Genomic DNA, 16,928 nt, shown 5'->3' with positions numbered 1-16,928 from the left:
GATGTAATTGAATTTGAATCAAATGTAATTTCATGATCTAATTGAATTTGAATCAAATATAATGCCATGATCTAATTGAATTTGGATCAAATATAATGTCACAATCTAATTGAATTTGAATCAAATATAATGTCATGATCTAATTGAATTTGAATCAAATGTAATTTTATGATTTTATTGAATTTGAATCAAATGTAATTTCATGATCTAATTGAATTTGAATCAAATATAATGTCATGATGTAATTGATTTTGAATCAAATACAATATGACCAAATTGAATTTGAATCATATATAATGTCATGATCTAATTGAATTTGGATCAAATATAATGTCATGATGTAATTGAATTTGGATCAGATGTGATGTCATGATCTGAGTTCTAGGCTTATTGCTTGTAGACTATCAAGAATGCTATGGGCCAAATTTACAAGGCCTGTTTTTGACTTACACACGTGTAACTACATACTACAGTACACAATGCTTAAACCGGCTTCGTAATTCATCCCTATGTGTTTATTTCAAGTCAGTTTAGTTCATGATAAGGTTTCATTAATTAATTGATGAGTTGATTGGCTTGTTGCTTAGTTGGTTGGATCATTTGTTCGTTTATTACACAAAATACTCCTGAAGAAAAGAACTGTGTGCCTAATGCTACCATAATAAGTAGTAATATATATATATATATATATATATATATATATATATATATATATATATATATATATATATACGGGTATATATATATATATATATGTAAGTAGCTGAAATAAGGTATATTATATATGTAAGTAGCTGAAATAAGGTATATTATGTTGCATATATATGTATATATGTAAGTAGCTGAAATAAGGTATATCATGTTGCATATATAGAGAATAGCTGGTTACTGCCTTAAGTTATCAGCTTTATCCTGTGAAGGTTAGAATGGTGAATGCTGTGAGGCTCTGCCGACCTAAGCAGGATACAGCCGATATCTCAAGGCAGTAGGCAGTTATTTTATTTATTCTGCAATCCTACAGGAATAGTCAGAAAAGAATTCCATTTTTGCAAGTGCAATCAAGTATCATGAACCTTGCAAGGCTTTTGCAGTATGATGTCATACAAGATACATGATGTCATTCTTTGTAAGAAGCTAGCTACATCCTGTTACATTCAAAAAGCATTTTTAAACTCTTAATTCATAATAAAACTAAAAGTTATTTGTATTTACTGTACTAAAACAAATGATTTAAAGAGTATGTTTATTGAAAATCTAGTCGGGCTTATATTACGTGACCTATATTTTTGGTCAGTGACCGAAAATATAGAAATATAACCTAGTCATCATATCTTGCCAATGTATACAGTGATTGCAGGATAAAGAATTAGAAACCTTCTGTTACCACATGCAGCTTTTGTTGATTAGCAGCAAATATGTCTTTTATTAGCATTTTCTCACTGACAGAATAACATACCAACATCTTTTTATAATAACAGTTGTGACTCATTGATTGGATAGGGCAGCACGTAGCCCAGTGGTAAAGCACTCGGCTGATGCACAGTCAGTCTAAGATCGATCCCCAGTAGGCTATTTCTAGCTCCAGCCAGTGCATCATGACTGGTATATCAAAGGCTGTGGTATGTGCTATCCTGTCCATGGGATAGTACATATCAAAGATCTCTTGCTACTAATGAAAAAATATAGCGGGTTTCCATTCTAAGATTTTCTGTCAGAATTGCCAAATGTTTGACATCCAGTTGCTGATGATTAATAAATCAATGTGCTCTAGTGGTGTCATTGAGCAAAAACAAACAAACATTGGTTGGAATGGGAACAAAATTCTAAATGAATCCTGTTTGGTTCATGGGAGCATGCTGTCACAAACTTGTCAAAGCATTTGTTGGACTCTTGCCTTATGCAGACATACACACTGAATGTCTTTTTGTCATTCAAATTAAAGATATATGGATTTATACATTCACATCTTCCATTTTAAGAACTATTTTGGCTAGCTAGAATTTTCGTTTAAACAATATTTATTGTCATTCAAAAACAGTACTCTTTCATAAGAATTTCTTCTGGACTTTGGAAATTTTTTATTAATACACATGCAGTTTTTGTTTCTTTTTAGACCTATATAATCATATTTTGGTTAGAAATCTGAAATGTTTGGTGGAAAATTTTTACATTTGGACTCTGCCTTGTGCAGAGATGCAAACTTGAATGTGTTAATAGTTTGTCATTCAGATTATAAATTACATATGTATTATTTATACACACAGTTTCCATTTCTAGAACAATATTATCACTAACTAGAAATCTGATTGTCTGCCCTGCAAAACAACTTCTTTTGACTCTGCTTTGTGCAGAGATGCAAACTTGAAGATGTTAATGGTTTTGTTGTTCAGCTTAGAAATGTATGTTTCATAAATACACATAAATGTATGTATTTATATACAAGCAGCCTCTGTTTGTTGAATTAATTTCATTTCAACTTATTTCATGCTTATATCCAAGTAAGGTTCAAACAAACTGTCCTGGGCCCCATTCCACAAAGCGATCTTAGCACTAAGATCACCGTAAGTGCATATGTCAGCTGTGCAGTTACGGTGATCTTAAGGCTAAGATCGCTTCGTGGAACACGGCCCTGGGCACACGCCTCCGCTATCTGGTCAGTGGGTTAGTTGTTAGTTGTTAGTGGTTAGTGAGACAGAAGAGGATGTAGTTGTCTCACACCTAACCATTGAGTTGTTAAAACTCGCTCTAGGTGAGAGCCGGTACAGGGCTGCGAACCCTGTACCTACCACCCTTATGTCCGATGGCTTAACCACGACACCACCAAGGCCGGTTGTAGAATTCTGTTATGGCTATCTAGAAATGTGATCCCTGGTGGTAGGTGGCTGCAGCACTTGTAGAGGCAGGTGGACATTCCAGTGAATTAATTCTGCAGGTGATTAGCCCTTGATGGAATCCCTATCCAGCTAACCACCAACATGTGCTGGCTCTAGTCAGATGGGAGGCACCATTGAGTCCTGGTAGAAGTAAGGAAGGAAATGTTTTATTTAAAGACGCACTCAACACATTACATTTACAGTTATATGGCGTCAGACATATGTTAAGGACCACACAGATATTGAGAAAGAAAACCCGCTGTCACCACTTCATGGGCTATTCTTTTCGATTAGAAGCAAGAGATCTTTTATATGCACCATCTGATAGACAGGATAGCACATACCACAGCCTTTGATGTACCAGTCGTGGTGCACTGGCTGGAGCGAGAAATAGCCCAATCGGCCCACTGACGGGGACCGATCCCAAACCGACCACACATCAAACGAGCGCTTTACCACTGGGCTACGTCTCGCCCCGAGTCCTGCTAGAATGCTGGAAACCCAGCTGAATTATGATAAACATATCTATAATAACACATACATACTTCTTTTGATAGAAACGCTGTCTGTGAAATCTCCATTAAGTGTGCCCTTGTAAGTGGTTGCTTGATGTGAATGTCACTGTTGTTGGAAATTTCAATTGAATTTACTTTTACATTCAATTTTTAATATCCCACAACTCACAAGTGAAAGACATTTGATTTCATTTCCGTGGAAAATAAACAAACTGATATTAGATCTTACTGTTAAAAAACTTCCATTAGTAGATCTTAATGAGATGTGTTCTGATGACGTTTCATTTTGACCTGGACATGAAGTGACCTTAACTAATATGACCTTAACTAATAATATGAAATAATTACATGGCATGGAACCAGATTTGCAAATAATGTATATAATAAATTAATTAAACTTGGTGAGTGCACAGACAATTTAGCATCCAGTACTAACACTAAAAGTTTGACAAACAGATGCTAAGTTGGGTTATAGTTTTTGTTGTTGGTTTTGGTTTTTTTTGGGTGTTGTGGGGTTTTTTTTTTTTTTTTTTTTTTTTTTTTTTAAACACAGGTAGTAACTAGGGAGCCAGTATTAGCAATGTGAAGTCAAAACAAGTGGGAAAAAGTAATAAACTGAAGTACAGTAACATTGCACCAAAAGAGTCTCAAATATACATGAGAGAATCTCAACCACACGTATGTTAGGGAAGATAACTAGGATGACGTTTTGTGTGGATATGTTATAAAGGATATTAGCATTGTTTCTAAAATGTTTGTAAGTTTGAATAATAAATTAATATAATTAGAACATATTTTATAAGTAAATTCAAGATGAAAATCAGAACCAGTATCACAAAGAACACTTGACCAATTAAAACACTGCTATCTTAAATGTATCAGCAGCGTAACGCATGCTGAATGACTGTTTATGACCGGCCTCGGTGGTGTTGTGGTTAAGCCATCGGACTACAGGCCAGTAGATACTGGGTTCACAGCCTGGTACCGGCTCCCACCCAGAGCAAGTTTTAGCAACTCAGTGGATAGGTGTAAGACCACTACACCTTCTTTTCTCTAAAAAAACTAACCCAGATAGCTGAGGTGTGTGCCCAGGACCACGTGCTTGAACCTTAATTGGATATAACCACAAAAATAAGATGAAATGAAATGACTGTTCATGACAAAATGTTACCTGGACATGAAATGGCATTGGCTCAGTTAAGTCAGATCTACCAGTATAGATGTCCAGTTTTAGTCTTGGGCTTCTACAAAGTTTGGAGACTTTAATGCTATGCAAATGTAGTCGGGACAGGGAAAGGCAAGAAAACAATTGTGCTCACTTTCACACTTGCCTGGAAGGTTTTAGGAGAGTGGCAAATTGTTATATTAAACATTTAATACATTTTATTTGAAACTTCATGTGACTGCTTGCCTGGACACCATTTCAGGAGAGTGATCTTCAGTTCACCTTGGTTTTGCTCATGTTCAAGTCTAAATGTTACACCTTATAAGAAAGAAATGTTTTATTTAACAACGCACTCAACACATTTTATTTATGGTTATATGGCATCAGACAAATGGTTAAGAACCACAAAGATATTAAGAGAAGAAACCCACTGCCGCCACTTCATGGGCTACTCTTTTTCAATTAGCAGCAAGGGATCTTTTATATGCACCATCCCACAGACAGGGTAGTATATACCACAGCCTGTGATATACCAGTTTGGTGCACTGGCTGGAATAAGAAATAACTCAATAGGTCCACCGACAGGGAACAATCCCAGATTGACCGCGCATCGAGCGAGCACTTTACCACTGGGCTACGTCCGGCCCCTATACCGTATAAACTCAACTGCATGTAACAATTTAGACTTATCTAAAATCTGAACACTGAAAGTGTTCCGAGCATGAGTCAGATTGCTAGTGAAATGGCTTTTATTAGCTCTGACCGGCCTCGGTGGCGTCGTGGTAGGTCATCGGTCTACAGGCTGGTAGGTACTGGGTTCGAATCCCAGTCGAGGCATGGTATTTTTAATCCAGATACTGACTCCAAACCCTGAGTGAGTGCTCCGCAAGGCTCAATGGGTAGGTGTAAACCACTTGCACCGACCATTGATCCATAACTGGTTCAACAAAGGCCATGGTTTGTGCTATCCTGTCTGTGGGAAGCGCAAATAAAAGATCCCTTGCTGCTAATCGGAAGAGTAGCCCATATAGTGGCGACAGCGGGTTTCCTCTAAAAAATCTGTGTGGTCCTTAACCATATGTCTGACACCATATAACCGTAAATAAAATGTGTTGAGTACGTCGTTAAATAAAACATTTCTTTCTTTCTTTTTATTAGCTCTGTTAGCTGAGCACTGTAAAATTGCACATAAAATCGAGGGTTCAAATCCCATCAACAGAAATTGAATTATTTATTTATTTTATTTATTTATTTATTTATATATTTATTTTTTTGTTTTTGTGTATGTTTGTTTGCTTGCTTGCTTGCTTGCTTGCTTGCTTGCTTGCTTGCTTGCTTGCTTGCTTGCTTGCTTGCTTGCTTGCTTGCTTGTTTGCTTGTTTGTTGTTTATATATATATATATATATATATATATATATATATATATTTTATTTATTTATTTATTCATTTATGTATTTGCTTGTTTATTTATTTATTTATTTAGTATTTTGTGTTTTGTCTGCAGGTCTCTGTGAACCAGGGGACAGTAGCTGGCTGCAGGGTGTACCACCTTTCTCCAGAACACCACGTCAGGAAACACAGACTGCTCTGACACACAACTATTCCACATCACAGGTAACATGCTCATACCTTGGCTAACAGTTAATAGAACATTGATGTTTGTTGTGTTTTACTAGAGCACAGTGATTTATTAATCAATGGCTATTAATTGGATGATAAGTCTGACTTATAGCCTTACGGCTGATATAGACTGGATGTGGCTCATGCGTGCGGTCTGACTGTTGCGGCTGATGCATCTGCGGATTGTGTTTTGGGCATATACACCATATACAATTATTTCATGGTGGCTGACAGCAAACGTTTTGCAGATTCATACATCCCACGTATCCAGTCTAGACATTCTCATTTAAAATAATGTATTTCGATAAAAACAAAAAATTATCGTATCGCACACATGCCACGTCTAATCTATATGAGTCTTTAAAGGAAACCTGCTACATTTTTTACCATTAACAGCAGGGTATATCCTTTATATGCAGTTTCCCACAGACAGGACAGCACATACCATGTCCTTTGATATACCAGTCATTGGTTGGGATGGGGAAAATCCCAATCAGAGAATGGGTTCACTGACATGGTTTGATCCTATGACCCAAGTGTTTCAGGCAAACACTGACTGAAGTAAACCCTGCTCCAGCTTTAATAAAGTCTTACCCATACAAAAGAAAGAAATATTTTATTTAACAACGCACTCAACACATTTTATTTACAGTTATATGGCATCAGACATATGATTAAGGACCACACAGATAGGTTTGTTTTTGGGTTTTTTTTATTTGAATGATGCACTCAACACATTTTATTTACAGTTATATGGCGTCAGACATATGGTTAAGGACCACACAGATATTGAGAAAGGAAACCCACTGTCACCACTTCATGGGCTACTCTTTTCTATTAGCAGCAAGGGTTCTTTTATATGTACCATCACACAGACAGGGTAGTACATACCACAGCCTTTGATATAACAGTCATGGTGCACTAGCTGGAATGAGAAATAGCCCAATGGGCCCATCGACGGGGATCGATCCCAGACCGACTGTGCTTCAAGCGAACACTTTACCACTGGGCTACGTCCCACCAAATGCAATGTAGTTAAAATCTTGGAAGACTGCTAAGATCTTGAGTCTGGCCGTTAAAGAGTTGTATAAGCGGGGACCCTGGTGTGTTATTGAAGCTGTTTAAACATTCCCTCTATTTACAAGTCATCTATTAATACAAAATGTTTCTTTCTTTTTTAAATTATTTTTTTAATTAAATCAACTGACACATTTTCTTTTATTCCTTTGAATTTCATTTCATTCCTTCTTATGACCTGACAGATCCTCCTGTTGAACATCCATTGGTGTTTAAGACTTTTAGATTATGGTATTATGGTAGTCCCTCTCCCATGGCTAATGATATTCACAGTTGGGCTAGTAAATAACTACTATTACCATGCCCGATGGCTAGTGAAAAAAAGAAAGAAAAAAGAGTCAAATGTTGCCATTGTCTATTTTGTAATATCCTGACCCCACTCCAACCCCCAATATTAATGTTTTTAATCTCTATCTCCCTCTTTAGGTGACATATCTGATTATAACTATTATTTAGTGAAATTATATTAACTTAATGTAAAGTAGGGCTAGTTAATTTTTAATCGTGGCTAGTACATTTTAAAAATCACTAATCTCATGGCTAGTGGATTAAAACAAATTTTCTAGAATCCCTGGTGTTCACCTCCACATCCCAGCCCTTGTCTCTGCAACCACAACCAAGTGTTTGTCTTTTGTGGCCATTCTGTCATTTGGTATCAGCTGTTGCTATGAGCTTAGTCTGAGAATCTTACTATATGATGGACACTGTTAGTGTGAATAATTTTAAAATGTGATGAGGTGTCATTATAGCTGCTGATCCTTGTTATTTGGCAGAGTTGACCTTTATGGCCGCTACAGTATGAAACGGTTCCACTATTCCATATTACTTTTAGTCTGGTCGTTGAAGGTGAAAAAGTGATTGTACGTGGGAAAATAATGAATTTTATATCAGTTGAAGTACCATGTTTTGTAGAACATCATATCCAATAACTGCTAAAATCAGCTTTGGAAAACATTTTCTAGAAGTGTTTATATTTTACGAAATTTTTGGAAAAGTGAACAAAAATATGCCATGAAACATCATTTAAGCAGTGTGTGGCGATTAAAAATACAATAGTCTCTAAATATGCCACAGAACATCAGCTTATAATGCCTTTCTTATATTATTAATTTTTGTCAAATCCAATATGTTTCAGTCTTCAGATCATACTGCTATTAGTCCAAAATTTTATGTAAATCAATAATAAAACTATAAGGCTTTCTGCCAGAAAATAAAGTGAGTGTATGTAAAAAAAAACCCAAAAGATACCATAAATTCTCTTACTAGGTGATTATGTGATAGAGATATTTTGAAATTGTTTCATGCTCGTTAACAAATTTTATACAGCAGTTCTCTTACAATAGTCTATCTAAAGATTTAAAAAATATACATATTGATTAATTTCCAAGATTTTAGGCTACATAATTTGACTCTTCATACCCTCTGTCAGAAACCCTGGTCTACAGAAACAATAACTTGTAAGGGGGCCATCTATAATTTTCAAATTTTTACGAGCGTATAAATCATATGCGCGCGTGTGTGTGTGTGTGTGTGTGTGTGTGTGTGTGTGTGTGTGTGCGTGCGTGTGTGTGTGTGTGTGTCTTAAGGGGCCAGCATACTTTAAAAAAAAATGAAAAATGTCAATCAACATGTACACTTTTTGGGGTGGGGGGGGGGTAATGGGGTGGTCAGAAGTGTACGGTTTGTACGTTCATGAAAATGTTGAAAATTATGGACGGCCCTTAAGCCAAATCAGCTTCAAACAAATATTCATTAAAAAAAAAAAAATGTAAACCATGAGGAATTTTTGAGCTAGTCGAGTTAAAACAAACATGCATATTTTTTAAGGTCTAGCTTCCTCACTTGTTTACCTAATTCTGAAAAAACATGTACATATGTTTGTAAATGTCACTAGGCTAGTGTAACTGTGTACGGTAATAGTACAATCCTTGCACTATCTACAAATGGTTTACATGTGGGCCTGGCCCAGCTGGGAATTAATGGGATGGAGTATACCTGAAAACATATTGGTTAGGATCACCTAGAGGAATACGGAATTGGGTTGTAGTAGTATGTATTTCTGGCCATTAGAAGAATAAAGGAAACATTTAACATAATGGTGGTTTTAACTCTAACCTGTTTCATGGATTTAGACTCTAAGGTGAGTTTTTGACTGCTGAGACTATTTTGTTCCACCTTAATCTGGTTTACCGATACTTTATTTATATTTAATTCTTCATTCATTTGAACTTATATCCAATTAATGTTCAAGCATGCTGTCCTGGGCACATACCTAAGCTCTCTGTCCAGGACAGTGGGTTAGTTGTTAGTCGCACCCTTAAGAACTCGCTCTGGGTTGGAGCCGGTACCGGGCTGCGAACCCTGTACCTACCAACCTGTAGTCTGATGGCTTAACCACTGCACCACCGAGGCCGATTGTCTTCTTCTATATTCAGTTCTTAATTTTACCTTTCTAAACATTATTTAGGTGTGAGAAAAAGATGAACTGTTGTAGAAGTTGTGTATGTACACTAAAGAGCCTTTTAATACTAGATGTTCTTTGCAGTAATGTGTACATGGTACTAAGAGTTCTATACTAGATGTTCTTTGCAGTAATGTGTACATGGTACTAAGAGTTCTATACTAGATGTTCTTTGCAGTAATGTGTACATGGTACTAAGAGTTCTATACTAGATGTTCTTTGCAGTAATGTGTACATGGTACTAAGAGTTCTATACTAGATGTTCTTTGCAGTAATGTGTACATGGTACTAAGAGTTCTATACTAGATATTCTTTGCAGTAATGTGTACATGGTACTAAGAGTTCTATACTAGATGTTCTTTGCAGTAATGTGCACATGGTACTAAGAGTTCTATACTAGATGTTCTTTGCAGTAATGTGCACATGGTACTAAGTGTTCAATACTAGATGTTCTTTGCAGTAATGTGCACATGGTACTCAGAGTTCTATACTAGATGTTCTTTGCAGTAATGTGCACATGGTACTAAGAGTTCTATACTAGATGTTCTTTGCAGTAATGTGCACATGGTACTAAGAGTTCTATACTAGATGTTCTTTGCAGTAATGTGCACATGGTACTAAGAGTTCTATACTAGATGTTCTTTGCAGTAATGTGCACATGGTACTAAGAGTTCTATACTAGATGTTCTTTGCAGTAATGTGCACATGGTACTAAGTGTTCTATACTAGATGTTCTTTGCAGTAATGTGCACATGGTACTAAGTGTTCAATACTAGATGTTCTTTGCAGTAATGTGCACATGGTACTAAGTGTTCTATACTAGATGTTCTTTACAGTAATGTGTACCTGGTACTAAGAGTTTAATACATGTAATTGGAAATTTCTTTTGACTTTCTCTGTATAATTTACAACTGTGAAAAAAGTGAAATTATTTTGTGATCAATTTATTTTTTGTTTTTTTTACAAAATTAAAAGAATTTGTGAGCATTTGATCCAATCCATATAGCAGATTTAAAAAAAAAGGGTTTTAATGTGGACACATTTGAAGATAGGTTTTGAAGCTTTTGAATTTAATCAAATGTACCTGAATATTGCATTATTTTTTATTCTTGTTTTATTCTTTTTCTCATGATCGTTTATTATTCTCATCGTCTTAATAAAAAAATTATTATTTTTTAAAAATTTCCATTACAATTCCTGAAGAAAAAAAATAGAGCCATGTTGAATTATAGAACTAATTTTAATTTATAGCTTTCATTTAATTTGTTGACCTATAAAACATTTAGTATTCAATATATATTTTCTGATATTTGTATATATAAAAAATTGTTTCTTTTTCAAACTGTTTATCTTTTTATAAGTCTACAGCCAAAAGTAAAGCTATTTCTGTAAAATACCATTTTGACCATTAACATACCATTTATTATGTCATGCAGTATCGTCTGACAATACAAAAATTCTAATAAGTGGAAAACAAATCAGTTTTTTTCTCTGATTTATTTTTATCTTCTACTCCCAGGTACAAACTCAGGAATTTTGTTAAGATCATAAAACAGAAACAAAAAGAGATCTTAACTATTTCAGGGAACATGTGGAATTTTGATACTCTCCCCGTCTTATATTATTCCTACCTCATTACTGTTTGTTTAGATGAGTAATTACGGTATTTATTCCGCCAGGCAGTTTACCGGGCTCCATTATCTTGTTGACACACCAGTACCCAGCGTTCAAGCTGCCATTAGCGATTTTGGAAGCTGTTTTGTTTTAGCAATTAGGTCAAGTCAGGTCAGAAGAGATGGATGACCTTTGGTATTTGGGTGGGACTATTTTCTTCATTTATATGTGTGTTAGTATCCGGGAGTAGTGGCTGTATGTACACTGACATACATACACACACTGACTAGCTGGCCAAAGCTTGTGGTGCATCTGTTTTTGTCTTTACTACAGATGGGGAAACAGACTGAATCACCCATAGATTACTTACGTGACCTGCAGCTGGCGTAATCTTATAGCTACTGATTTCTTTTATTAACCATGATGTTCTTTCTCTTAACTCATTGTGTGGGTGGGTGGGTTTTTTGTAGGGTTTTTTTCCAAATTTATTTCTTTTTATTGATGGTTGCAGGTGGTCAAATGTTGACCAATATAAAATATCTAGTGAGTTTGTAATAAACCTGGACCCTGTTCCACAAAGCAATTTGAGACCTAAGATCACCTTAAGTGTATAACGACTGTATACACTTAAGGTGATCTTAGCGCTAAGATCGCTTTGTGGAATGAGGCCCTGGATTTTTAGTTAAAGTTTGTTTTGTTTTTGGGACAAAAAAAACCCCAAAACATTCAGAGAATGGGTCCACTGAAGGGATTTGATCCTTCGACTCAGGAACCTCATGTGAGCAGTCTACCAACTGAGCGAAATCCTACAACCTATCTTAACATTTTTCCACATTAAAACAAGAAAGAAAGAAATGTTTTATTTAACGACATACTCAACACATTTTATTTACTACTGGTTAAGGACCACACAAGTATTGAGAGAGGAAACTTGCTGTCGCCACTTCATGGGCTACTCTTTTTGATTAGCAGCAAGGGATCTTTTATATGCACCATGCCACAGACAGGGTAACACATACCACGGCCTTTGATATACCAGTCGTAGTGCACTGACTGGAGCGAGAAATAGCCCAATGGGCCCACTGAAGGGGATCGATCCCAGGCCGACTGCGCATCAAGCGAACACTTTACCACTGGGCTACGTCCCGCCCCCCCTACCCTTGAATGCTAATAGACCTAGGATGCTTTCAAAGCTGTGTAATATCATCTTGTGAACAGATGTTTATAAAGGTCCACCACATGTTTTGCTACAACATTTATTAATGGAATAAATATTGTTTAAAACAAATAAAATAACTCACCATCCACCCAAAAAAAAGAAAAACAGAAGCAACCTTGAAAGAGTGACAGAAACTCATGAGAGTATTGTGTAAACCGCTTCTCGGAATATGTACTGCGATATATTGTATCGGGATTTTTGTATTGCAATAAACCTGTAAACTGGTAATATCGTCCATCCCTAGTTACGAAAGCTATGAGTTACCTTTAAATGCTACTGTATATTTTAACTCAGTCTTTGGGGGTATTTGTGGTGATCAATAAAAGAGAAATATAAACACAACCTATATTGGACATAGGAACTAACACACACCAGAACCTGCTCCCAAGACAGGCGTGCACTACTACAGCCTTGCTCTGAACATGCACATCAAATTATATCCTTCCTTCTAACACTAGTAACAGATCACCATTTTGTTTTTTTCCCCTATGACTCAGTCACTATAGATATCTTTACCAGCCCTGCCTTTCGGTGGATGAGTTGCATATCTTTTGGTGGTGTCAGTGATGATTTATTCCTGTAAGTGGAGCCGTTACCGGGATCTCTCTGGCAATCCCATCATGGTGGTCTTCTTCACAACTTGTTGTTCTTCTCTTCCTGCTTTAATTGAGGAAAGGTTAGGCAGTGCTCTGGTTTTCACACACTTACATGTAACTATAGGTGTGGCCGTTGTTAAAAAAAAAGGTTACACTGTCATTTACCAGTTACGTAAATAAATCAACATGTACAGTGAAACCTTTGTAAAATGAATCATGTTTGGGATCTAATACTTATCCAATATTTAGACAGGATCCAGTGTTTAAAGCATCACGTTTTAGAATTTAAATTTGGGACCACAAAAACTTGGCCAGTTTTGGCAGAATTGTTCCGGTTTGTTCAGGGTCCGGTTTAGACAGGTTTTACTGTACAATGTCCTATATATTGTCCAACATTGTCCTATGTATTCCCTGTCCTGGATGGAGGAGCTGGTTGAGGCCGACACCTGTGCCCAGGACAGGTGTGCATTACAACAGCTGCACATTAAACTATCTGACCTGACCTGACCTATGTATTTCTGTTTACAGTTATAAAATATTCCCTTTTTAACACATTTTTTAAATCCAGCTCATGGTGCTATTATGTGTATAACCCCACATGGGGAATGATTATCCGGCAGACACTGTACACAGGTTCCGCATTCCACAGGCTCAAGTGATACTGAGATAGCTCATCTAACAGCAAGTGTGGAGCATGGCCCTGTTGAGGAGTCTGTACAGAAATGGAAATACAGTGAAACATGTTTAAACCAGAATTCTGTCAAAACTCGCAACCTTTCATGATCTTGTATTTTTCTAAATTTTAAAACACTACTTTCTAAACACCAGATCCTGTCTAAATCGGATAAATAAATTAGGTCACTGGTGTGATCCGGTTTAGACAGGTTTCACTATATTGTGAATTCACTATTCATGTCAACAACATTCATGTTTATGATGTTAAAAAAGTCTTTATTTTTGTGTTAAATGTTTGTCTTTTAAAAAGATATTTTTTTTCTCCATTATTTGACCTCAGTAGCTGATGTATTTTTCTGCTGGGGTTCCGTTAAACATTCATTCACTCACTCACTCACTCACTCACTCACTCACTCACTCACTCACTCACTCACTCACTCACTCACTCACTCACTCACTCACTCACTCACTCACTCACTCACTCACTCACTCACTCACTCATTGATTTATTCATTCATTCATTCATTCATTCATTAAAAATATTAGCAAAAACTAACAACATAAAAATACCTTATAAGATTGAGTCTTTTAAAAAAGAAAATTGTGTATTTTAAATATGTATCATCAGTCATTATTACTGTTGAAAATGTGTATCTGTATCCTATAAACTGTTATCTATTTCTTGTATTTGAAAATTTACATAGAGTAAAACATGTATTGATTTAAAAACTTAATATTGTGAAACTCTAGAAGATTAAACAGAGCAACCATTTAAAATATATATAAATAAAAAATAATATTTTCCATGTTAGAAGAAAAAACACATAAACTATTTGAATTGTAATAATTGTATTTTTTAAAGGTAAATTCAGTCTAATGTTGCATATTTTCATATACTGGCACATTATGTATATGTTTAGTCACTGGAAATATGAAGAAATAGACAAACCTGCTTAACTAGCCACCTCTATTAAGCAGCTATGTACAAACTAACCTGTAATTAAGCTGCTATGTTTCTTAAAAGACCATCTTCTGATGCTCCCTTTGGTGGCATTTGACTGTCTAAGGATTACAAATTTCAATATTTTTTTCTAAAAGTTATTTATCTAATTTTGTTGACCATATTTCTTAACAAGTAAACACATTTTAGTACAGTGCAAACCAACAAACCAACCACCCAGACACATAAATAATATATATATATTATATCTGTCCCGTTCCGTACATAAAAACACAAAGTAACTTGTTTGCTACATTAACCTGCTTGTTTCACCTTTTAGCAAAGATCAAAGGCAGTGTTACCTGGTTGCCATAAGTAAACTACAGGTGAGGACCGAGAGCTGCCAATAATGTGTCGACACGGCTCTCGTGCGATCATCATCGGGCGTCCCAACACAAAGGTGTTTATGGACAGTTTGGAGATTATGTACTAAAAATATGCGGATGAGGCAAACTGCTGGGACCCGTTTCTGATTGAGTGTTGTTGTTTACAGTATGTCAGTGTTGTTATTTACTGGTGCGTCAGCAGCAATGGGCTTTTAGTGGCAGCGTGTCCGAAACAATGGGACACTGCAGGCCGATTGTTTGTGTCTTCGGTGAGATAATGGGTGATGTAGTGCTCAGATAATAGACACAGCTTATCCATCTTCTATGTCTTATGATGCTCACCGTGTTTGATGAAGCCGGCCTGATTCACAACAAGTTACTTTACATCTTAAGTATATATTTTCTTGGTTTTAAACATGATGGAATTGCCTTTTCAATACTGGAAATTCTGACATGTGCCATTATGTCACAGGTTGGTATTTGAGTAATTAAATTATCTAATGATATATATATATATATATATATATATATATATATATAAAATTGGTAAATTCTGACAATTAATAAGTTGTGCAAGTGATGGATGCTGCTGTGGACAGAGATGGGTGGACTAATTGTTTAAAGTTTTTAAATTACTATTATTGTAAACTCTATGTACACAGTAAAAAAATATTACTATTATTTGAATATTTGAAACTATACACACACAGGTAAAAAAACAACCTTGATTGAATGGGATATTATTATTTCAAACTCCATGTACACACAGGTAAAAAAAAATTGAGTGTACACAGGAATGACCAATTAATTTAGTGGAATATTTGTATTATTTCAAACTCTAGGTACACACAGGTAAAAAAGTTAATTGAGTGCAATATTACTATTATTTCAAACTCCGTGTACACACCGTTAAAACACCTAATGGAGTAAAATATTACTATGATTTTAAACAGATATACACAGGTGAACAAACAGCTCAGCTAAATAGGGATCACAGGGCTTCTAGATTATGGCAGCCCCACTCCCATGGCTAGTGATATTCAATGTTAGGCTAGTAAATAACTACTATTGCCATGCCCAATGGCTAGTTTAATTATTTTTTTTATCAAATATTGCAGTTAAGTTTATTTTGTAAATATAAATATCCTGCCCCCATTCAACCCCCCAAATTTAGTGTTTTAACCTCTATCTCCCTTTTTATGTTTCATATCCGATTATTAATATTATTTAGTAAAAAAACTTAAAGTAAAGTAGGGCTAGTGAATTTTTGATTATGGCTAGTACATTTTTTAAATCACTGATCACATGGATAGTGGATTTCATAAAAATTCTAGAAACCCTGGATGAATTTGTTTAAAGTAAAGAATTTTTATTATTATTTTGAACTCCATATTACATAAAATAAAGGTAAAAAAAAAAAGACTAATAGTGTAGAGATAAGTTTGTTTAAAGTATAGAATATTACTATTATTTTAAACTCTTTGTACACAGGTGAAAAAAAAAAAAAAAAAGGTCAAAGTAAAGATAAAAAAATAACTCAATTTAGTAAAGATGAGTCTGTTTAAGTATAGAATATTACTTTTATTTTAAACTCTAGGTACACAGATAAAAATTTTTTTTTAAAAACCCTGGCCTTAAGTGGACTATTTGTTTAACATATATAATTTTATTTTTATTTTAAACTCCATATATTCACAGTGTTTCTGCTAGAAAGAATTTTTTGGGTATGCTGCTATTGAATTGAATGCAACCAGTAAACAGGCAGTATGGGGGCCTCCCCCAAAAA

The 16,928-nt window shown here is 35.3% G+C and overlaps 1 protein-coding gene across 6 annotated transcripts in view; it reads left to right on the top strand.

Annotated features, from left to right (window-relative positions):
- Window positions 1–16,928, top strand: part of LOC121378891 — a 171,012-nt gene that overhangs the window by 40,101 nt on the left and 113,983 nt on the right. For 5 of the 6 annotated variants that reach the window (XM_041507251.1, XM_041507254.1, XM_041507252.1 and 2 more), the window contains exon 2: window positions 6,059–6,168. The gene's annotated coding sequence lies outside the window, so the exon portion shown is untranslated. Of the gene's footprint in view, window positions 1–6,058; window positions 6,169–15,251; window positions 15,615–16,928 lie in introns of those variants that run through there. The other variant, XM_041507250.1, reaches the window with a different exon arrangement.

The sequence above is a fragment of the Gigantopelta aegis genome, chromosome 8 (genome assembly GCF_016097555.1).
Source record: "Gigantopelta aegis isolate Gae_Host chromosome 8, Gae_host_genome, whole genome shotgun sequence".
Taxonomy (NCBI): domain Eukaryota; kingdom Metazoa; phylum Mollusca; class Gastropoda; order Neomphalida; family Peltospiridae; genus Gigantopelta; species Gigantopelta aegis.
This window is presented reverse-complemented; position numbering and strand designations above follow the sequence as displayed.